At 44.3% G+C, this 24154-nt stretch overlaps 1 protein-coding gene and 1 long non-coding RNA gene across 2 annotated transcripts in view; one reads left to right on the forward strand and one right to left on the reverse strand.

Annotated features, from left to right (window-relative positions):
- The window catches only part of LOC126161985 (transcription factor GATA-6-like), a 524655-nt gene that overhangs the window by 210509 nt on the left and 289992 nt on the right, over window positions 1-24154 (forward strand). The gene's annotated exons all lie outside the window — the stretch shown is intronic.
- Window positions 1-24154, reverse strand: part of LOC126161988 (uncharacterized) — a 213403-nt gene that overhangs the window by 175257 nt on the left and 13992 nt on the right. Inside the window, exon 2 of the long non-coding RNA XR_007534984.1 lies at window positions 1819-1980. This is a non-coding gene — a long non-coding RNA (uncharacterized LOC126161988). The remainder of the gene's footprint in view (window positions 1-1818; window positions 1981-24154) is intronic.

Genomic DNA, 24154 nt, shown 5'->3' on the forward strand with positions numbered 1-24154 from the left:
ATAGTGTACTCTCCGTCTTTGCAGTTAATCCATGTTTCACTTTCCCTGCAGTTTTACCTACTACCACTCATTTCATTGGCAAAGTTTGTAGCCGTGAGTGTGTCCTATCAAACTCTCCCCTCCACTACAAGCTTCGTCCATAAAATTCTAGCTCCATTTCATACTTCACGTACTCACTAAGTAAGTAATATCGTCCTGCAGTGAAATATTGCTTTTTTTCTGTTCATCTTAATTTATCCTAGTATTCTTGTTTCGCATCTCTACGGTCCAGTACAATTTAAGATACTCAGAATCGTTATTATGACCCAATAACCGAGAGCAAGTTTTTGTTAAAGAAACCTTTTTTTGCTAGGGAACATTGATTTTTTGGGAGTCCTTAGTTCGACATGTTACATATCTCCTAGATACAAATCCTCCAGTAATTCTACTTTGTAGAATTTTAGAAATCTCCTGTTTCATTACTGTTCACTTTTCTTAAACACCATTCCGTGCTAAAGAGCCACGCTTACAAATTCAATTCCTTGGAGCGATCTGTATTTACACCCATGAAGATTTGATTCGAGTGAATGAAAACTAATGTCCTTTCTGCAGGGTGTTCCTTCTTTGCTTTCATTTGTCCACAACAACGAAGTTTTGCATTTCTTTATTATGTTTTCAATGTGATTATATCGTACTTGCTTATTGTACTCTTTTAATTGTCACCATTTTTTTTAAATGAGCCTCAAAATTCTAAAGTTCTCAGTTATAGTGTAGGAACACAATAGTTACTTATAAACTCCGAAAACTTCATTAAACTTCATCACTCTGTCGGCCTAAATAACACTGAATACCAACCTATATTTGCTTCATGCTCTGATGTGGCGTCATTATAAGATAATATTTGAGGTCAACAAATTGTTCGCCTGGTCCTTAATTCGGGCTATTTGGTGTAGTAGCCCTCCATCCTCCATCTATGAAGGAGTCGGTTTGGAACTGCAGGGGCTGGGTTCGGAGACAGAGGGCATCGCACCAATGGATTCTTACGGAAAGTCGATGAAGCAGCTGGGAATAGAGTGCCGAAGTGGCAGAGACTGGCCAGAATGTTCCTTCTAGAATATTAGACAATTCAGGAGAAAGTTGTAGAATGTTCCAAAAGATTTGAGAATGTTCTAAAGTTTTCGAGAGTGCTCGAGAATGTTCCATTATTTTCTTGCGCAGGGGATACGTTCCGTCTTCAAATGGCAGGCCATGGCGAGCTGCATGCGCCAGCATTATTTGTAAGGTCGATTGAGTGGCTCAATAAAAAGTATTTTAGAGTATTGAGTGATATTAACATTTAACAGGCTGCTGAAACAGTCAGTGGTGAAATGGAAAGAAGGAAATAGAAAGAAAAGCCAAGAATTGGAGCAGATGGGGACCGAGAAGCACGTGTAGTTTACAGTGGAAGAGAATGAAGAGACTGAGAGAAAACTTAAGAGATAAACTTACTGTTAGAAAAGAGGATCGAGTGAAACCTTCAGCAAGCAAACGTAGAGAAACCGCTGAAGAAACAAGATTACGAAATTAACTAAGTAGACTTACAATAAGTGAAGCGCGTGAAAAACAACGGCCGCAAGTGCCTGAACAACATATTTGTGTACCAAACGTTCAAAGCAGAATAATTAGATAAGACAGTGTGGCACTTGAACCATTCCTTTATGAATATATAACAACAAAGTAGTACATAGAAATTGTATGTAATAGCTGGTAATCCCAACACCAAAAAGTAAATAAAACGTAATGCAGAAGAAAATATTGAGTCTCAAACTAAATCTCAAATGCAAGAGAATACAGACTCACCTGAAACTGGTGTCAATGCTGCTATGTAGGAGAAACATGGAATAATCCTGGGACCAGGCGGGCAGAAAACATGAGACTTTTGAAGAGTGACAGCTTCTCTCCATCTTCGTACAGCATTTAATGGCTGGGAACCACCACTCTTCGTATATTGATGCATGTATTCTGTAGACAGAAATCGCCTACTTAATGAGAAGGCTGCTGCAGTTGCTCTGTACAACTTTATTGAGTCCACTACCGGTTACAGTTTTTTGTTAATCCGGTGTCAAGTGGGACTGAAAAGTGGCGAAGTAACATTCCAGTATACAAGCAGAAGTCTGGCAGATTTAAAATATTGCTTATCTAATGATGCTGTGATAATATTGCTTTCTCAAGTTGTTTAACTCATTAATGTAATGAATTTCGCAATAGACTAATTTAGGACCACACTGTCGAAGGGGTATATAAAATTCCGCTTTAGAAACCGTTTTGTTTGCAACTGGAAATAAACCGACGCTTTCTGTCGACATTGGGCGTGATGAGTTGTGTTCGTCTCTGCTGAAATCAGCTACACACTGCGAGAACAAAACGGCAAGAATCTGCCGAAGCACCAAAGTAAATCACTCTGTCGTTCTTAGGAGGGGCACCAGTATACACGAAAAAATACTGACAAACTTAGAGAGGTTGTTAAGGGTGTATTGAGCAAATTGATGATAGGAATCCGTGTCCAAAAACAACATTCAACGACGATATAGAGCGTCGAAGTTACAGACGCCGGCACCTGCCGATAGGCAGCAAACGCTACTTTGCTACGATCGCCAGGGAAAAGATGGAGGTAGTTGCTGCCTAGAAAGACCTTGTCTCCTATGAATGCGATTCTCTGTTGCCTCAGTAGAAGACAGTTTTGAACAGAGGTTTATTTTTTTCTTGAAACCATCTAAAAGTATGTTTTTCGGTATACATGAGAAAAATAAGCTACGGATGGAGACCCGTGCCCGAAACTGTCATCCATCGAGGCAATAAAGCATCCCATCCATAGGAAACAAGGCCTGTCTATGCATCATCTCCACTGGCGATAGTGGTATTCAGTCGCGATCACAGGATAACTGACAACATTGCGAGATGTACCGCCTACGGTCCGTCAGCGTATAAAAGTCACGTTTACTGCCGAAGGGGTGGCCTGGCGGCAGGAGACACGGCGCCTGTAACTTCAGTGTCCTGTATCATCGTTGGATGACGTTCCTGGACACGGGTTCCTGTCCTCAATTTGTTCAAGACACCCTTTATAGCCCCTCGAAGTTTGTCGGTATCGTTATGTAACATCCTGTATATAGGACGAAATCGTCTCTTGTTGTAGAAGTCATTACAACCTTCAAAATTCCGGTTTCTGTAATTGGTTTAATGAGCACATACGTAACTAGCGTGGTCTCTTTCCTTTTTTGTCCTGCACAGGAAGATGCGTTGCAAAATGCTACGTTACACTTAAAATGCGCTCAAAAGATAAGAAAATTCAAATATTGCCGTAAAACTAGTTCTGGCAAGAAAGTGGCTTCTTAGCAGACCTGAAAAAAACACTAATGAGGCTATTCAGCCTAAAGTGTCTGCAGGCAGTGTGATGAATTACGATAAATGACTGTACTTTTAAATTTGCGAAATTTTCAGTTTGTTGAAGGGTCTCTGTTAGTACATTTATTTCGGACATTGGCAGCGGATTTTATTTCTTCTGTTGGAGACAGCTCAACATAGCTTCGTAGAAGTTTGTATCTATGCCAGTCTGCGGTGAGTAGGCCGGATAACGAGCTGTGTCATTCTGTACGAACTCAATTACTCTGACGTGATGTATTACGTGCTTCCCTATCCCAAAGTACCAGATAGTCATTGACTAAATCTCTGGATTTATATGAATACTAAGTTTCCTTATACCTCCACTGTCAGCTGCTATTTGGCGTAGATGCAGGAAGTTTTAGGAAATGTTGCTTGAAAACGACATTCCTTGCTTCCTAGCATGAAGTGACAGTCAAAATATTAGCTGTGGCATCAGGGGAGTAAATGTGTAACAGTATTGTGCCTCATTCTCATCTTATACTATAACAGCATGGAGTTTATTAACATTTCAGGCTTTTGTGTAGAGTTAAAAATTCCACACGCTGTAATGAGTACACAAACTGTCTTTCTGATAAATGAGAAGGATACAACAGATGTGTGCGTCGCGGTGTGTTGTAGCAGGTAATGTCATACATTCGCTAAAGTTCGGAACTTTATTCGAGTGCTTAGATTTTGCTTACATTCAATGTAGGAAGAAGTAGGCACAGATGACGAAATTTTTTATCAAAAGAAATGAATTTCCATCTCATTTATCTTCATAAGACTCTACATCTACATCTACATTTATACTCCGTAAGCCACCCAACGGTGTGTGGCGGAGGGCACTTTACGTGCCACTGTCATTACATTCCTTTTCTGTTCCAGTCGCGTATGGTTCGCGGGAAGAACGACTGTCTGAAAGCCTCCGTGGGCGCTCGAATCTCTCTAATTTTACATTCGTGATCTCCTCGGGAGGTATAAGTAGGGGGAAAGGGGGAAGCAATATATTCGATACCTCATCCAGAAACGCACCCTCTCGAAACCTGGCGAGCAAGCTACACCGCGATGCAGAGCGCCTCTCTTGCAGAGTCTGCCACTTGAGTTTGCTAAACATCTCCGTAACGCTATCACAGTTACCAAATAACCCTGTGACGAAACGCGCCGCTCTTCTTTGGATCTTCTCTATCTCCTCCGTCAACCCGATCTGGTACGGATCCCACACTGATGAGCAATACTCAAGTATAGGTCGAACGAGTGTTTTGTAAGCCACCTCCTTTGTTGATGGAATACATTTTCTAAGGACTCTCCCAATGAATCTCAACCTGGTACCCGCCTTACCAACAATAAATTTTATGTGATCATTCCACTTCAAATCGTTCCGCACGCATACTCCCAGATATTTTACAGAAGTAACTGCTACCAGTGTTTGTTCCGCTATCATATAATCATACAATAAAGGATCCTTCTTTCCATGTATTCGCAATACATTACATTTATCTATGTTACGGGTCAGTTGCCACTCCCTGCACCAAGTGCCTATCCGCTGCAGACCTTCCTGCATTTCACTGCAATTTTCTAATGCTGCAACTTCTCTGTATACTACAGCATCATCCGCGAAAAGCCGCATGAAACTTCCCACACTATCCACTAGGTCATTTATATATATTGTGAAAAGCAGTGGTCCCATAACACTCCCCTGTGGCACGCCAGAGGTTACACGCCTCAGTACACTTCACAAGAATGCATCAATGGTGCGTATATGTAGGAATGCGTCTCAACTCCAAGAGAAATATTGTTAAGGTAGACTCTTGGCTTCGACTGAGCTGCTGAATTAGGGTATTTTTTTTACATTTCCTGTTTTGATCGTGTCCGAAAGGACAGAAACCACGTGGAATCCGCAGCTGTGAAACATTATGTAAACTGAGGGAGTAGGGGGGAAAGGAAAGGGAAGGCATTAGTGATATCACCTGCATCAGAACTGTATACAGCATTAGCTGCGACGAGAGGAAATGTGTGCCGGGCCACAATTCGAACCCTGAGTGTCTTACTAGCAAAAAAAAAAAAAAAAAAAAAAAAAATCCACCACATTCAGTGAGGATGCACCATTACGTCCGACCTCCTGTGGTAATCTCTAAGTAGGGAGCATGGAGGACATGGACATGGACAGGGTCAGTGACTACGGATAGGTGGCGCTAGGCGGGACTGAGGATCGGCCGACAGGTGTACCGTGATAGTTCGCGCAACTGCCATTAAAAGTGTCCTGGTGGCGCAGTGTTTAACGCAGCTGTCTACTAAGCAGGAGATCCCGGGTTCGAACCCCGGTCCAGCACATGTTTTCACTCGTCGCCGCTGATGCCACAGAGAGTCTTGATGCAGCTGATATCAATAATCCCTGTCCTTTCCTTTCCTGCCCTTTGCTTTCCTTTCATGCCATTTCCTTTCCTGTCCTTTGCTTTCCTTTCCTGCCATTTCCTTTCCTGCCATTTCCTTTCCTGCGATTTCCTTTCCTGCCATTTCCTTTCCTGTCCTGCCATTTCCTTTCCTGTCCTGCCATTTCCTTTCCTGTCCTGCCATTTCCTTTCCTGTCCTGCCATTTCCTTTCCTGCCATTTCCTTTCCTGCCATTTCCTTTCCTGCCATTTCCTTTCCTGCCATTTCCTTTCCTGCCATTTCCTTTCCTGCCATTTCCTTTCCTGCCATTTCCTTTCCTGCCATTTCCTTTCCTGCCATTTCCTTTCCTGCCATTTCCTTTCCTGCCATTTCCTTTCCTGCCATTTCCTTTCCTGCCATTTCCTTTCCTGCCATTTCCTTTCCTGCCATTTCCTTTCCTGCCATTTCCTTTCCTGCCATTTCCTTTCCTGCCATTTCCTTTCCTGCCATTTCCTTTCCTGCCATTTCCTTTCCTGCCATTTCCTTTCCTGCCATTTCCTTTCCTGCCATTTCCTTTCCTGCCATTTCCTTTCCTGCCATTTCCTTTCCTGCCATTTCCTTTCCTGCCATTTCCTTTCCTGCCATTTCCTTTCCTGCCATTTCCTTTCCTGCCATTTCCTTTCCTGCCATTTCCTTTCCTGCCATTTCCTTTCCTGCCATTTCCTTTCCTGCCATTTCCTTTCCTGCCATTTCCTTTCCTGCCATTTCCTTTCCTGCCATTTCCTTTCCTGCCATTTCCTTTCCTGCCATTTCCTTTCCTGCCATTTCCTTTCCTGCCATTTCCTTTCCTGCCATTTCCTTTCCTGCCATTTCCTTTCCTGCCATTTCCTTTCCTGCCATTTCCTTTCCTGCCATTTCCTTTCCTGCCATTTCCTTTCCTGCCATTTCCTTTCCTGCCATGTCCTTTCCTGCCATGTCCTTTCCTGCCATGTCCTTTCCTGCCATGTCCTTTCCCTTTATCGTTTCCTGTTTCCTTTGCTGTTTCCTTTGCTGTTTCCTTTGCTGTTTCCTTTGCTGTTGACTTTGCTGTTTACTTTGCTGTTTCCTTTGCTGTTTCCTTTGCTGTTTCCTTTGCTGTTTCCTTTGCTGTTTCCTTTGCTGTTTCCTTTGCTGTTTCCTTTGCTGTTTCCTTTGCTGTTTCCTTTGCTGTTTCCTTTGCTGTTTCCTTTGCTGTTTCCTTTGCTGTTTCCTTTGCTGTTTCCTTTGCTGTTTCCTTTGCTGTTTCCTTTGCTGTTTCCTTTGCTGTTTCCTTTGCTGTTTCCTTTGCTGTTTCCTTTGCTTTCTACCCCCTCTTCCTCAATTTGTATAACTGTATATGTAGAGTCCTTTGTAAGAATCGTCATCAGAATTTTTTTTTTTTTTTTTTATGTTTCGGCAGATTTTTGCATTTTCATAATTGAAATGTGTAGCAGGAGGCAGCTTAAAACTATATTGTTATTCATATCTTCAATGCCATACCGAATGTCGACGCAAAGCGTCGATTTGTTATCCATTACAAACGAAACGATTGTTAAATTAGAATTTAACGTGTCCATTCGATACGGCGGCCCCAAATTAGTATAGTGCAATATTTGGTTTCTCGATATATATTGACAACGACTGTAAAACACGAGCAATAACCAGTACTCCTGCAGTGACAGCGCGCCCCGGCCCACGCCAGCTGCTACCGCCATACAACAGCGCTGCTCAGTCGTTGCTGGAGTACTCGTTACCCTTCGTGTTTCGCAGTCGCTGTTAATACATATCGAGAAACCAAATATTGCACTACACCAATGGGGACCGCTATACTGTGACGGTACTAAACGGTTATCTGACGCTGAGCCCCTCTTCTAAACAGCACCCCATACGAGCAAACCAGCGGCATCCTACCTGTAGTTATCTGACATCAAGTATTTGGGCTATGCACTGCTCTGTTCAAAAGAAATAGCTCGATGTAGTCGCAGGATCGAACTGCGCAAATCTGCTTTAATGACCCACAGGTAATTCGCTGCAAATAACAACTCATTGCTGTGATCCTGCAATCAAATAGTCTACCCATTGGTTAGAAGTGCTACATAATAAAATACACAGAAATACAAAATAAAAGTAAAATGAATAACTTAATAAAAATGGTTGTATATATAATTGATGTAGACGACAGAGTATTATGTTAAATAATATTTATGCAAGAAAGAATATCTCAAATAAACTGGAAGTGGTCCCACAATATTCAGCGAAAATACTCATAGAAAATACACCGAGCGAGGTGGCGCAGTGGTTAGCACACTGGACGACGGTTCAATCCCGCGTCCGGCCATCCTGATTTAGGTTTTCCGTGATTTCCCTAGATCACTTCAGGCAAATGCCGGGATGGTTCCTTTGAAAGGGCACGGCCGATTTCCTTCCCCATCCTTCCTTAATTCGAGCTTGTGCTCCGTCTCTAATGACCTCGTTGTCGACGGGACGTTAAACACTAACTTCCTCCTCCATAGAAAATACCTTCATCAAATGCAGTTATGGGCCGGCCGGAGTGGCCGAGCGGTTCTAGGAGCTACAGACTGGGACCGCGCGACCGCTACGGTCGCAGGATCGAATCCTGCCTCGGGCGCGGATGTGTGTGATGTCCTTAGGTTAGTTATGTTTAAGTAGTTCTAAGTTCTAGGGAACTGATGACCTCAGAAGTTAAGTCCCATAGTGCTCAGAGCCATTTGCATCATTTTGCAGTTATGTTTTGTTCAGAGCGTCTCGAGAATGGCAGTAAAATCCAAAAACTAAATTGTAATCAAAGATACTCGGAAACTAAGTGCATTTCCTGATCACAATACATGAAAGATTCACCAGCTCAAACTAATTCATAGTTCAACATGATGATTCACAAATTAACACACGCAATGAAAAGAATAGTAACTCACACTCCGTCCGCCCTCAGTTCCGTAATACAAGGGGAAAAAGTAAGAGCCCTACTGGGAGACACATTCAGACCCCTCGAAATATAAAGTCCCTTCAGAAGTTAAAGAATGGTAGCAGCCATTCACCGCCCACCAAGGGAAACTATACAAATCTGTTACAGAAGCTAATGAAACAGCTGCACTATCGGCAGTGCACCGCAACCCACTTACAAGTGCCCGGCAATTACACCGCGATTTCGGGAAGGTAATGTCCATAGGTAGTATTGTCACAATACTGCATCGTCGGGAGTATGATCCATATCACGTGCCACTACGTCAAGAACTTCATGGCGCCGATTTACATAACCGGGTGGTGTTTCCTGAATGCGCACACCAACAAATGCAAAAGATCCCCACTGTTATCCGGTATTACATGCGTTATTGGAGTGTAGACAATCCCCACTTGTTACGGCAAGATGACCATCAACGTCCTTGGTAGGTTATCGTATGGCCAGTATTTTATCGACGGTAGGTTGAATTGTCGCAAATACCAAACTTTTTGGAACAGGAACTACCGGTATTACTGCAGGATGTTGCCCTAGACGTTCGACACCGTATGTGGTTTCAGCATGACCGCTCCCTAGCGCATTACATAGCTGAAGCACGGGAGGTATTAGACCGTGTTTACACTTATCGATGGAGCAGCAGGTGTCCCTATTAATTGGCCCGCTGGGTCGCCGGATTTGAAGTCGCCGGATTTCTTTCTGCGGAGGTATTTAAAAGATAAGATGTACCAGAAATTGACAACACGCCGTGAAGACATAGTCGACTGCATCAGAGCCGGCCGCGGTGGCCATGCGGTTCTAGGCGCTCAGTCTGGAACCGCGCGACTGCTACGGTCGCAGGTTCGAATCCTGCCTCGGGCATGGATGTGTGTGATGTCCTTAGGTTAGTTAGGTTTAAGTAGTTCTAAGTTCTAGGGGACTGATGACCTCAGATGTTAAGTCCCATAGTGCCCAGAGCCATTTGACTGCATCAGAAACGCCTGAGCTGGTATTCTCGCAGCTATGCTTCTGTCCTGTGTACAGTCATTTGAAAAACATGTATCGAAGTTGGCGGTACTACGTTTGAACACTTACTCTAATTGGAAAAGTAGAGTGTCGTTCACCTCGAGCCACAGCGCTAGTGGGGTGTCGAGTAGTCCATTGTTCGATACGTCGGAGGAATACAACGTTGCGATTGGCGTTTCTAATTAGAAGTTATGAAATACTGGTCTGTCCTATCCTCGCAGCGTGTAGGTGGGGTTCCACGTGTCATTTGATATTCAAGGGCCATTGAGTAGCTGGTCATAAATTTCGATTGTGTACCCATTTCTATTCCTCCGATTATAGCGCCATCATGCTTCAGACAGAACATATGTAGATTTTGCCGTACAATCGTAATCGGAAATAAAAAAGGGGGCATCCCACTAAAGATTTCAAAGTTGTCCCCGCCATCCACACATGAGTTGGGTTGGGGAGGGTCGAGTGTGATGTCAATGGTTGTGCCCCCATTCCCCTCCCTAAAGACAAAAAACTGGAATATAAGTTTTTGTTATCCGATGTGTAGGCCTTTGAGATATTTCAGTGTCCTCAGTTAAAATGAACACCCAATCAATGGCTCCAAACACTGTTCTGTCGGTCCTGGAAGTCTCCCCCAGTACAAACGTTGAGCGCGAGAGTCATTGCCGTGAGCTAATTCATACATCAAATGGGCATCTGCCATCCCAGCATCTGCGTACGCTGCCATTACACGAGCCAAGTCTGCGATTAACCATCCTTAGTAGCCTGTGTGCTTACTGATCGCTGGAACAGTTGTTGTTACACGTAAACAAGCAATGACGTACGTCGGATGGCAATAGAGACAAGTAAAACAAAACAATGGCTGTGCCCAATGTAACCATACGTCACCAAGAGTGCATGTTCCGCATGATACTAACGTTCTGTTCTTGTCTGTTTCCAATGATCAATGAGTTATAACATGGAAACAAAGCTATCCCAGACCCATGTTCATATAACATAATTTCTTTGTCTACGTGTGAGGAATCTGCTCTCTCTCCCCTCTCTTCTCTCTCCCCTCTCTTCTCTCTCCCCTCTCTTCTCTCTCCCCTCTCTTCTCTCTCCCCTCTCTCTCTCTCTCTCTCTCTCTCTCTCTCTCTCTCTCTCTCTCTCTCTCTCTCTCTCTCGTGTGTGTGGTGCGCTACTCTCGGGGCTAGTCTATGCTGCTGCGAGTGAGTGGAGCCGCTCGGTTGCAGCCAAACTGCGTGGTGTGGTGCGGGGCATGCAGGCGAGAGCTATCGCGGCGGAACAAGCGTGCCGGGCCGGCTATCGGTGGCGCCGCATTCGCATGCGGCATCGCCGCCCGTACCCAGATAAGAGGTTGCTGGCCTGGCCCAGCCTGCCAACCCGGCGACACCTGCCTGTCGTCAGCGGTCAAGCAGCACACGTGCAGAAACCGCCTAGGGCGCCACGTATGCTCTGACAACACTGAACGAGAGCGACAGTTTCTGCCAATACGTCGGTGACTATCTTCGGTGCTGATCTCAGAGGAATTATAAATAACTAGGAAATAACTCATCATAGTGGAGGTTTACAGTCAAGTAGAATGTTTTGGATTACGTGCTCACCGTTGGTTGTCTACGGTCAACGACGAACAACATGTCTTTAAAAAAAAAGTCTAGGAAATAGTTGATATCATACATGAAGATTTAAATATGCAGACGATTTTTCCCCAATTTTTACCGCACGAACTGAGTGGCAATCTGAAGAAACACATGGAAACAACTCTATGTTTGATGGTCCTACCAGTTCCATCCCTAGCGCGTTAGGCAACCGTCGTGGTCGTGGTGCCCTGCTGTCTGCATAATGCGGGGTGCTTCAAAATGATTTGTCCGATTTCAGAAAACTACACTGTCCGTCCAAAAAGTTCGGAGGCCAGATTTTATACCTGTTGTATAAGCGACATCAACGCAGTAATTAGGATGACAGCTTCAAGTAACAACTGCAAAGAAGAGATGCGCATTCGGGCAGCACCGAGCGAGGTGGCGCAGTGGTTAGCACACTGGACTCGCATTCGGGAGGACGACGGTTCAAATCCGCGTTCGACCATACTGATTTAGGTTTTCAGTGACTTCCCTAAATCTCTTCATGCAAATGCCGGGATGGTTCCTTTGAGAGGACGCGGCTGACTCCCTTCCCCATCCTAATCTAATGGAACCGATGACCTCGATGTTTGCTCCCTCTCCCCAAACCAGCCAACTATTCGACCAGCCAGTTGTGAGCTGGCAGTGATCGGCAGTGCAGGTACGGCCGTAGTGTCAACGTTGTTTGTCACAAATCGCAATGGATCGACATCTCTCAGTAAAAGTGTTAGAGACATCCTGCAGACTGTCTTCAAAGACGAGAGAATTGTGTCCAAAGTTTTTCCCGCACACCTTGATCCCCAAGCAAAAATAGTGACGCGTGGACATGTACCGAGAACTGATTGAAATGCAGAGGGCTAATAATTCTTTTCTGGGAGAAAGCACGATAAAAATGCCGAGAAGGTGCAGATATTCAAGTGAATCGTAAACGATTTGACCACATAAGCGATTCTCAACCCAACGTGATGTTCTGGTTGAACAATATCCCAAAGGACTTTTCTGGCAGTTTCACATGGTCGTATGAACGTTGTGTGACTTGTACTCAAGCGAGTGCAGGGTGTGTGACTTGTACTCAAGCGGGTGCAGACCTGATGCATCAAAACCATCATGTTAACGTTCCTTTGCTTTTTATTAATCCGACCTTGAAACTATTTGGACTAACGGTATACCTTCTACACGAATTCAGGTAGGAACATAGGGTAAGTTTTAACTTATAATAAAGCGTTTATTTACAAAGGAAGCATCTAATATTCTAACTGTCTATCGTTCACATGCATGTACCCACAACGATGGCAGCTTTTTTTACAGTTACCTTTAGGGTCGACGTTTTCATTTACGTTTCACGAATGTTTAATATGCTCTTCAACAGTGGCAAAGCAGACACCCAGACGATAGTGAAAGCCATCCTATACATCTTCGAGAATGTCTTGAATCGCTACATTCCCTTTGCTGCTATGCGGCGCCGAATTTCATCTAAAATTGTTGGAAGGAGAGACAAATCCAGGAAAAAAGGCTGTGTTGAGGCGATCTTGGAGGATAAACAAGCAGTAAGAGTTACGTACGTCACTTACATAATAGGAGCAGCTGTGCCGTATTTTCGACGAAAATCACGCCACACAGCTGTAAGTAAATTACAGTTGTTCACAGGTGAACGGAAAACGCAATCGAGCTAGATGCACCAATGAGATCGCTACTGGCAGCCACGTGAGACGAAAACTCGCACTTTGCAACTGGCGCCTACGTAAACTATTATTTTCAAGGCGTAAATTAAATTTATGTCGTTATTTATATAGAAGACAGTTTTGTAACCATGACGAAAAACGTGTTGTGACAAGTTAAGCTCGCCTTGGAGTTGAATAAAAGTATTTTGTGTCAAAAATCGCGGACTCGGTGAGTGATTTTTGTGTAGCTTTTCAATAGTTGCCAGTTATGATTTGCTTCCGAATAAATTATAAAATAAGCAGAATAGTGCTCTCTGTACTCCCGTAACAGAATTTTGTTGTTTAGAACGATCCTCTGCTTACCTCAAGATGTAGTTTCATTTGTAACAATACACCTATTTAATTCCAATTGATACTGCCCAGTCTTTACCATTGAGTTACCTTCCCATTACTGTCGCATAGCTATAAATATTAACAAAAAATGGATTAGAAAACGACAAAAGCTCTGTCTGGTGGTAACATTGTCTTTAATCAATACCAAATGCGGGAATTGTAACTACCCATTACCTTAAATGGCACACTTCATAACAACTCAATGTTACAGTTTCAGACGAAGATTCCAAGGTTTCTAATTTTACTGTTGTTGAATACATACCACAAGGACTTTAAGCATGGGGCTACAACTGTACATAATCAAGGAGGCCAATGAGACAATGAACGACAATGCTGGAAAGATTAGTGATGGATGTATCAGCGGTGGAGAGAGAGAGAGAGAGAGAGAGAGAGAGAGAGAGAGAGAGAGCAGATTCCTCACACGTAGACAAGGAAATTATGTTATATGAACATGGGTCTGGAATAGCTTTGTTTCCATGTTATAACTCATTGATCATTGGAAACAGACAAGAACAGAACGTTAGTATCCTGCGGAACATGCACTCGTCAGCAGCCTGTAGAGGATTCACATTGACTTAACGTTAGCATGACATGGCGAGACGCTTCAAAAGTTGCACTTCATCAATCTATGCCTATCACTGTCCTAGCACATCGAAAGGCGCTGGAGAGCGATTTATCGTGCAGTTCCATTTTCGAACGCTTGGGCTTTCTTTTATTTTTAACTTTTCTCACATGGACCATGCGGTATCATGTTTCCATGGCTAAATACTGTCCTGCTGTGCTACAGTTATTGAAAAGTTTTATAGCTGGTACATTAGGTCCAGTTCATCCAGCCCTTGTTGATATAATACCCCGTAGCAAAAATAAATGTTTGTCATGTGCTATAACAGCAGCTGCCTTCTAGGAGCGCTGCGCCGGCCGCGGTGGTCTAGCGGTTCTAGGCGCTCAGTCCGGAGCCGCGCGACTGCTAAGGTCGCAGGTTCGAATCCTGCCTCGGGCATGGATGTGTGTGATGTCCTTAGGTTAGTTAGGTTTAAGTAGTTCTAGGGGACTGATGACCATAGATGTTAAGTCCCATAGTGCTCAGAGCCATTTTTAGGAGCGCTGCTTGTCTATGTCGGCAGTCAGTCATCGAAAGGAAAACCCACTCGATGTCTCTCGATCATAGCACATCCGCATGCGTTTAGTACATTAGTTTCCATCCTAATTTTCAGATAATATACCTACCACAATCCAATATTAATCTGTATTTTTTATGTATTGTGAAAGATTTTGTGGAAGGAGGACGACGAGAAGGTTCCACATTTAATACGTCAAGGAAATTGAAACGAGAAGTAGAAATTCACCGAGACGAGCAGAGAAACGGATCATAAAAAGATGAGAACCACAAAGCGATAAATAAGTATATAGGGAGCGGTAACGTATCTCCATCTTATAGCGGTTATCACAAAGAGCCGATAGACACGCCAGTGCGAAAGAAATATTACGAGGGCAATAAAATACTAAAATAGCATAATTATCAAGTGTGTGAGTTGCTCAGAGCTAACAAGACTTACAGGATGTTTCGAGGACGCGAAACCTGTGCATTTCGAACTCCATGAAAAATCTGAATTATGTTTTTTCTAAGGCGGCCAATATCTCTGAGAATATAACGTTCTAAAGAACTTCTTTGTAGAGAGACGTTGTATTTTGATCTATAATTGATTTATGTTGCTATATGGTGTGTTCAGTCTGTTCTGTAAGTGTACATTACAGTACGTAACAAATGCAGAACTGCTCCCTAAGAGGTATTGTTTACAACCATGATAGCGGCAGTGTGTTCAGCGACGCACCATCGAGTGTCTTACGTGCTGAAGTATTGTGATGTGGTTGCCGTCGATGAAGAAACAGCTCAGCATTGCGTTCAGTGAAGCCATAAACGATGTTCATACCGGCCAGCTCTTCATCGGTAAACCTATCGGTAGTACTCCTGTGCGTCGCTATTAACGTGCAACTAACACTGCTGCTCCAGTAGGGACTATGCAGTCCAGCGTTAAGACAGAAACCTTCGGATTGAGGACTGCTTTCGTAACATCATCTCTTTCTTTTAGTAATTAACCTGCCGAAACAAAAGTAGCTGCTGTAACACCAATCAGTCTGCTAGTTCTGTTGTACGATTTGATAACCTGCCACAAGTTATTGTTAATATTAAAAGAAAATTGCGAATAATATGCACAGTGAACACACCCAAATCGCGGTTTCGGAAATTATTGAAGGAACCTTATGCCCTGTGACCATTATGTTCACATCTTCTACACAAATCCTAATTTGTGATCAATGTGGTTTGAGTAGAGCCCGATTATTACATACAGAATTCCTGTCTCTACATACAGAAGGAAATGTCCTCTCTGACTGAGTGCCTCATCATCGCCAAGCACAAACCGCTAGGCATGTAAACTTTACATTTGGCGAGGGTGTTGATCTTACACTGTAGGCATCGTTTAAGAACAGATTTTTCGAAATTCCGCGACGAAGGGGGTGAAATAGAGGATGAAAAGATTTTTTTGAAAATATGTCGCTATTAATGCAATTTGGAAGCTAGACCTACGAAAATTTGTATTTGGTTACTTGGTAAGAAATAAATACCTGTTTCAGCATTTGTGGATTCATAACTCCTGAAATAGTGGATGAGATTTTTAAAAATAAATCAGTCCTAAAGAACTACTAAAACATTTTAAAAGTTACATCTAAGAAAACTGGTATTTGACTTCTCGGCTAGAATTAAAAGAAAGGCTGTTTTTGGAAATTCGCCTCTTTAAATTTAAGTCTATGAAAATTGGTGTTTGACTTCCAAAGAGATATCTGATAGGAGATGAAGGTTTCTGCGAAAATATCACGACAAGAACTCAAATGGCGGGTTTAACAAATGCCTCAGACTCCAGCTACCAGAATCGTTTATTAGTCAGATGTAAGTTATCGAAAGACCATGCTTCTATGGCTTTAAGTAGTGTGAAAAGTTTAGGTATGCGTGTAGACCATACAGTCTACGCAAGCGAAGCAGCGGGCACTAAGCTAGTATTTACGTATACAGTTATTCTCTATATTTCATTGTTGTAAATGGTATGTGTCTTCGTCCCATAACTGTTAAGTCCATTTTCTTAACACGTGCGTCTCTCTTCAATTGTGAACGAAAAAAATTCTGGAAGTACCAATTAGAAAGTGAGCTTTGTGGAAAATTTTTAATGTGAAGCTATTCTCTCACTTTCTCAACTCTCGCACCAAATCCTAGAAATACCATTAGGCCCCGTATAATCTACAGTTTAGAGATAAAACAGTTCAAGCAAGATCTCCGGTAGTCCAATCGTTGTCATGAATCAACGCCACCTGTACGTCCCGTAAGATTCGTAAAATTTGCGTGTCTCTTTATGGAGTGCATTTTCCCCAATCATTAGCACGTTACTCAAACCTTTAACTGCAGTCCTCCATCGAAGATTTGTTAACATTATGTAAATTCTTAAGCATGGGGTGACGTACATACTAGAGAAGGGAGGTGGCTTACAGAGGAGAAAGACGCTCGGGATAAAGTTACTCTAGCTCCCCGATGAAACTTCTTTTTCACCGAAATATTTGCTTCATTGCACATTTGCAGCAAGTTGTATACCTGCTCAGATTCGAATCCAACACTCCAAAATTTAGTAGAAGGTGCTCGTCAAATTACACAATCCCCGCTCTCTTATCGGTTCGAGTAAAATCAACTTTGTAGCTGGTTCTTCGCGTTAGTATCACTCTCTCATTCCTGAGCTGCTCTTCCGCAGCGATGTTGAATTCTAGCACTCCTGCGGGAAATGATACGAAACAATGAGCAAGTGCAGCTAAGAGACAAGTGGCGCAGTCATTAACACTGAGGACTCTTATGACGATATAGATTTCAATCCGCGTCTGGCCATGTAGTTTGAGTTTTCCCGTGGTGTACTATTTGTTCAACTGAGCCACTACTCAGTCTCTAACAATCCCAAAGTCGAGGTTTAAGCCTCTTACGTATTTTCTTTCTTTCTGTAGGATTCTTGGGGAGATGAAAACGGTTCAGCTGAGTGACCACTCTTGCAGTGTGCAACGTAACGGTTTCGAACCACAGTACTGAAGTGAACTTTAACTCGTGACAAAAGTTTCACGCAAGAAGTATTTTATTTGCAAACTAAGAGAGCTGTATCGGCGGCTTTCAGTGTGAATCTCGGTATAAATTCTGACACATCAACATAGCAGACACCCGCAAGAAAATTTAAGAGAATGAGTGGACTGGGCTCAAGAGGTAATACAGTCCCCGAAGTGTGGCATTAACAAGCATCGATGAGTAAGTCATTGGGTAGCGCGTGTGTGGCTTGCGCAATCCTGCCGGAGAGCGGGTCTGTGGCTCGGCAGTGCCGTGCCATGTGATGGTGATTCAGCTCGCCGTTACGCGGCCGTTTAGCCCTCAGTAGTGGATTCATTACATCTCGCGTCTAAAGACACTCCTGTCCGGCGAACATTCTCACAGCGACCAAGAGGTACAGACAGCTGCGACTCACTTGTTCCAGTCTCAGGCGGCATACTTCTATAGCGCGGCAACTCAAGCGTTACTCCACGAAATAAGTTCCTGACCCACGCGATTGGTACGTTGAGAAGTAGTTTTGCGACTGCTGTACCTGTTGTAATACATGCTTCCTGAAAAGTTTCTTATACTAGTGGCACTTGCTTTATGTGTAAGTTAAACTTTTGCTAATGCACCATAACACTTAAATAAGAAAAAGCCGTAATTAATCTATTTACATCGAAGAGAAGATTCGAGGAAAATGTGATTATCAGGATGTACTAGGCAGTAGAGCATCCTGGTACACGAAATGACATCAAATTCGAGATCCTATGGGGTCCTCAGATTTATACTTAAGATTACCACGTATTACTGCTCAGTACAACACAGAAGGTGCTCAGGCTATCGAATTATCTAATACATTCCTAAAATAACAGAAAGAAACTAAACGTCAATCTATTCCCCTGTGTACCGTAACACATTTTTTTATGAATTTGGTGTAGAAGATACAGTACAAGGAAGTCGAAGAGGATCGAGTTACTTGAAGAAATACAGCAACTAGCCACTCTTTGTTCAGATTTGTGCCAAGGTGCGTTTCGAGCTTTTACCAATCTTCAATTGGCGTAGTACATTTATATCTTTGTCAGTGTAACGTTTTTATCTTCTGCATTTTGAACGCTACAACTGCCTTTTGTTCTGTAATATGTAGCTCATTTTTGCGCCTTTGTAAGCAAACCACAAAAAATTAGTTTCGCTGGTGCTTTTTGTGTAGCGCTGAATCACAGAAAAAACGGCAACTGGAGCGTTTGAAAGCAGTCGATGAAAACTTTGAACTGGGGAAAATCTAAATGTATTACCCCAGCTGAAGATGACCGAAAGCCCAAAACGCATTTGGCCTAAATAAAGCTGCATACGAAGTGCGTGGTTTCTTTATTTTTTAAAAGTAACAGTCCTCCACGGAGTTCAAGTACCATTAACGTGGTTATATTAATGGGGATTAGAATGTTGTCAGAATTTTAATGTCTTTTCAGCAGACGACCCTCTCAGAAAAGTGCTACAGAATTTGGTCACTACATTAGAAAGATATTAAACTGTGGTATTTCGATGGGGGATTTGAAGGACCACTTCTGACGAAACAAGCATTGCTCCAGAGACATCGAATAGTGCGGACTCATCGAACCGAAGAGAAACGAGTAATTTTTGTACTTTTATGAAGACGATGTTAGTTAGATTGTCACTTTCTTTCGTTTTTTTATTTTTTTGTGAACAGAGCTTGCAAAATTGTTAATAAAAACATAGCTTGTATGAAAATCGGGACAGTTTTTTCTACCTGCCTGAGCTGGTGAGGTGGTGCTGCGGTTAAAGCTCTCTGTCCACCTTCCCCGCGCCCTGTAGATTAGGTAGCTTCCTCCGGAGCTACATTGGCAGAACCCAGGTGAGCGTGAATACATGACGAATCTTGTTTCCCTTTGGTGCCTGCTGAAGGTCGCATTCCAATTGGACGACTGAGACAACCGTAACCGCGCATTACGAGTCCCAAATTCAAATTCCAGTGCCACGACTGTCTGTTGATCCTTGAAAGTCGCGGCAGATACGTCGCTGTTAGTATCTAACAGTCTCGAGGAAGCGAATTTTATGAACAGTTTGACACTGATGTAATACTTCAGGCTTTCCCGGCGATCTGTTGACATTTGGAAAAAAAGAAAAAAAAAACGTGACTTCTGCCTCATGTTCGCGTCGTTCTCGCACGCAGTTTGACGCTGTTGCTATAGGCTTACCTTTGTCACTAGTAGCAGCTTATACACTCCTGGAAATGGAAAAAAGAACACATTGACACCGGTGTGTCAGACCCACCATACTTGCTCCGGACACTGCGAGAGGGCTGTACAAGCAATGATCACACGCACGGCACAGCGGACACACCAGGAACCGCGGTGTTGGCCGTCGAATGGCGCTAGCTGCGCAGCATTTGTGCACCGCCGCCGTCAGTGTCAGCCAGTTTGCCGTGGCATACGGAGCTCCATCGCAGTCTTTAACACTGGTAGCATGCCGCGACAGCGTGGACGTGAACCGTATGTGCAGTTGACGGACTTTGAGCGAGGACGTATAGTGGGCATGCGGGAGGCCGGGTGGACGTACCGCCGAATTGCTCAACGCGTGGGGCGTGAGGTCTCCACAGTACATCGATGTTGTCGCCAGTGGTCGGCGGAAGGTGCACGTGCCCGTCGACCTGGGACCGGACCGCAGCGACGCACGGATGCACGCCAAGACCGTAGGATCCTACGCAGTGCCGTAGGGGACCGCACCGCCACTTCCCAGCAAATTAGGGACACTGTTGCTCCTGGGGTATCGGCGAGGACCATTCGCAACCGTCTCCATGAAGCTGGGCTACGGTCCCGCACACCGTTAGGCCGTCTTCCGCTCACGCCCCAACATCGTGCAGCCCGTCTCCAGTGGTGTCGCGACAGGCGTGAATGGAGGGACGAATGGAGACGTGTCGTCTTAAGCGATGAGAGTCGCTTCTGCCTTGGTGCCAATGATGGTCGTATGCGTGTTTGGCGCCGTGCAGGTGAGCGCCACAATCAGGACTGCATACGACCGAGGCACACAGGGCCAACACCCGGCATCATGGTGTGGGGAGCGATCTCCTACACTGGCCGTACACCACTGGTGATCGTCGAGGGGACACTGAATAGAGCACGGTACATCCAAACCGTCATCGAACCCATCGTTCTACCATTCCTAGACCGGCAAGGGAACTTGCTGTTCCAACAGGACAATGCACGTCCGCATGTATCCCGTGCCACCCAACGTGCTCTAGAAGGTGTAAGTCAACTACCCTGGCCAGCAAGATCTCCGGATCTGTCCCCCATTGAGCATGTTTGGGACTGGATGAAGCGTCGTCTCACGCGGTCTGCACGTCCAGCACGAACGCTGGTCCAACTGAGGCGCCAGGTGGAAATGGCATGGCAAGCCGTTCCACAGGACTACATCCAGCATCTCTACGATCGTCTCCATGGGAGAATAGCAGCCTGCATTGCTGCGAAAGGTGGATATACACTGTACTAGTGCCGACATTGTGCATGCTCTGTTGCCTGTGTCTATGTGCCTGTGGTTCTGTCAGTGTGATCATGTGATGTATCTGACCCCAGGAATGTGTCAATAAAGTTTCCCCTTCCTGGGACAATGAATTCACGGTGTTCTTATTTCAATTTCCAGGAGTGTATTTTTGTGGATGTTTTTGAACAATAAGCATTGCATAACTCGCCACTAAAGCCTCGTTGGCTCCATATATGGATTACATATTTGTTGTATAGCCACACAGCAAAGGGGAGTTTCATAGATTCCACAATTTATTAAATCAGATTCGTCCCAAAATCTTCTCTTCTTCGGAAGCGTAAAATGAAGTCGGTCTCCCTTTCCAGAAGCGACAGTCTGCAGAAGATCTGAGAAGAGTCTAGGGCACAGAGTGTATAGAAAGCCTGCAGACACAAGTAGGTGTTCAGATAGCGCTTGCGACCACCGCCCAGACCAGAAGCAAGCAGTGCTCAGCAGTCTTGGCTTGTCTTCCGTATCAGTGACAATAGCAGTTTTGAGTAGTAGCTGGATTTCTTAAAGAAGGCCATCGGCGATGATAATTTGTTCATACTTAGCGATTTCCAACGAAATATTATTTATGCTAATAAGCAGGGCGAGGAGCCACCTTCTGACTCTGTTAGGTTACCGTCTTGTTCTAGTTACTGATCGCAACAAGCACAATTGTACAAAAATTATATGTTTTTTCCAGGTTGCGCTGTTTATTGACGCACAAATTTGCTTAAGTTGCGCATCTGATGGTCTCAGGTCACAAGGATTTCCGCTCGCTAGTTCCGCGGGTGCCGTGGCGCGGCTGCGCGTGTCTCGGCCGGCTGGAGCGCGGACAAAAAGCTCCGGATGCTAATGGGCCGATGCGTTTCCCGGCGTGCAGCGCGCCCACGCCTCTCCGATTTGTACATCCCGCGAGTGTGTGCGTGCGTCCCACTCCGTCTCGCCTCGCTCATTACCGGACCGGGCGACTGCGCGTTCCTAATTTAAAAAGAAGGCGACAGCTCAGCCGGGCTGCTAACGATGGCGCTGCGGCCGCTAAACGAGCGTATACGACCAATAACCATTAATTAGGCGGCCGCGAGTCGAGCCTTCAAAAAAGGCGGCCGGGCGAGTGCAGTGCGGCCAGGCGGCTATGCGCCGGATCCCTGATTTAGCGCCGCCGCCGCCGCCGCTGCTGCCGCCGCGGCCCCGCGGCATTCCCACGGCGCGGCCCGCCGGCGCCGGCTGCGCCTTCTCTCGCGAGCTCACCAGGGGTCACCGCGTCCCACCCTCCGCAGCCTGCCTGCTTTATAGAGCCATCCGGGACGTCGTTCGGCCCCATAAAACCCGTAAACGCATACTAAACGGGAGCCGCCTTCGTCGCAGCTGCTAGCCTTTCTAATAATTCCTCGAGCTTATTATATCTTCTACTTGGACAGTATCCGGGCAACAGAAAAAACAGAAGCACGTCTCGTGCCGCCGCCCCGAGGAGCTGATTCATCATCGGAAGACAAAGCTCCTCGAAACACTCGTATGCCTGAATGCTGCTGAGGCGAAGGGTGGTCTGTGGCGGACGCACTTGCCAAATTAGGATTCTTACGAATAACTTAAACCATTTCACCAAAGTATCACATCTGCACAGGGTGATTCATCTGCCCCTTCCTCTGTAGTTTTATGCAACCCGCAATGATATATCTGGCCTTCGAAAATTGCACGCGAAATTTTCGTATTCTCTTCCTTCGGTATTCGCAAACTATTAGCATTATGGAAAAAAACAAACAAGACCTTCTTGTAGGAAATTTAGTGTCGCTAAATTTTGTACTGGGTTAAGTTTTCGTTAGAGCCCGCAGTTCTCGAGTTATTTAAGACAAACCTGCAAAAGTGACGTTCAAACGCACCCCTTAGTCCCACGGATGTTATGTTGTTCACGGAACTTCCTCTTATCACTTTACAGAAATTTGCAACGGTACAAATTTCTTCCCACGATCGACCTTTTTTGGTCTTCATTGACTGGCATCATTACGGCTCCGGCTTAATCGAGCACTTACAAACTGTAAACTCGATGTTTGCGTAAATTTTACCTAACAAAAAAGTGGTTCAAATGGCTCTGAGCACTATGGGACTTAACATCTATGGTCATCAGTCCCCTAGAATTTAGAACTACTTAAACCTAACTAACCTAAGGACAACACACAACACTGTTACCTAACAATTTTGTGAATTTTGACAACATAAGGTAAACAATTACATCGATGTAACGTTTTTGTAGCAAATTGAATGTAGTTAAAATTTGTAATGGGTCAAGTTTTCGCAAGAGGCCGTAGTTCTCGATTTATCCAACAAAATCGTACAAAAGTGAATTCCCATTCCCAAACTCAGTCCCTACCTGTCAGGATTTCCCTCCTACCACTGTACAAAAATTTGCGACTGCAAATTATTTCCGAAATCCGACCGTTTTTGGTCTTCACTGACTGGCCTTACTACGCCACCGCCTTATTCGAGCATTTAAAAATTGTAAAACTGACGTCTATGATAAATTTTATCTAACAATTAACTGTATAAATTAAACACCTACATCGTTGTACTCGTCAGGCGTTATAACTACGAAACTACTGTGCTCGTAAGGGTTATGTTTGGATCGATGTTTACAGAAGTCGTTTCCCCAAAGGGTCCATTTATATTAATAGTATTAACAAAGCAGCCTACTACGCAGGTACCGTAATAGCCCAATCAATAGCGACCAAGAAAGGTTGAATATTAGGAATAGTTCGTATAGTTAGAAATTTTTGTGGTGTGGTAGGAGGAAATACCACGAGCAACATAGTAGAAAATCTGACTTGTAGGGATGAATGTGTGGGGGTGGAGTCGCGTTTGAAGCTCACTTGTGTGCATTTTTTCCTTGAACTACTCGAAAGCTGTTGCCTCTAGCGGAAACGTATGCCAGTACAAGATGTAACTACGTTAAATTTCGTACCAGTACGTCCTTTTCATTTTTTCTGTTGTGCTTATAGCACGCGCGGTGCGAGCGAGACAATACGAAAATCTCTTGCGTGGTGTTTGAAAACCAGATATGACATTTTGGGTTGCATAAATCATCTGTAGGGATAGTTGAATCACGCTGTATTTTTCCGATA

This window comes from Schistocerca cancellata, chromosome 2 (assembly GCF_023864275.1).
Source record: "Schistocerca cancellata isolate TAMUIC-IGC-003103 chromosome 2, iqSchCanc2.1, whole genome shotgun sequence".
Classification (NCBI taxonomy): Eukaryota; Metazoa; Arthropoda; class Insecta; order Orthoptera; family Acrididae; genus Schistocerca; species Schistocerca cancellata.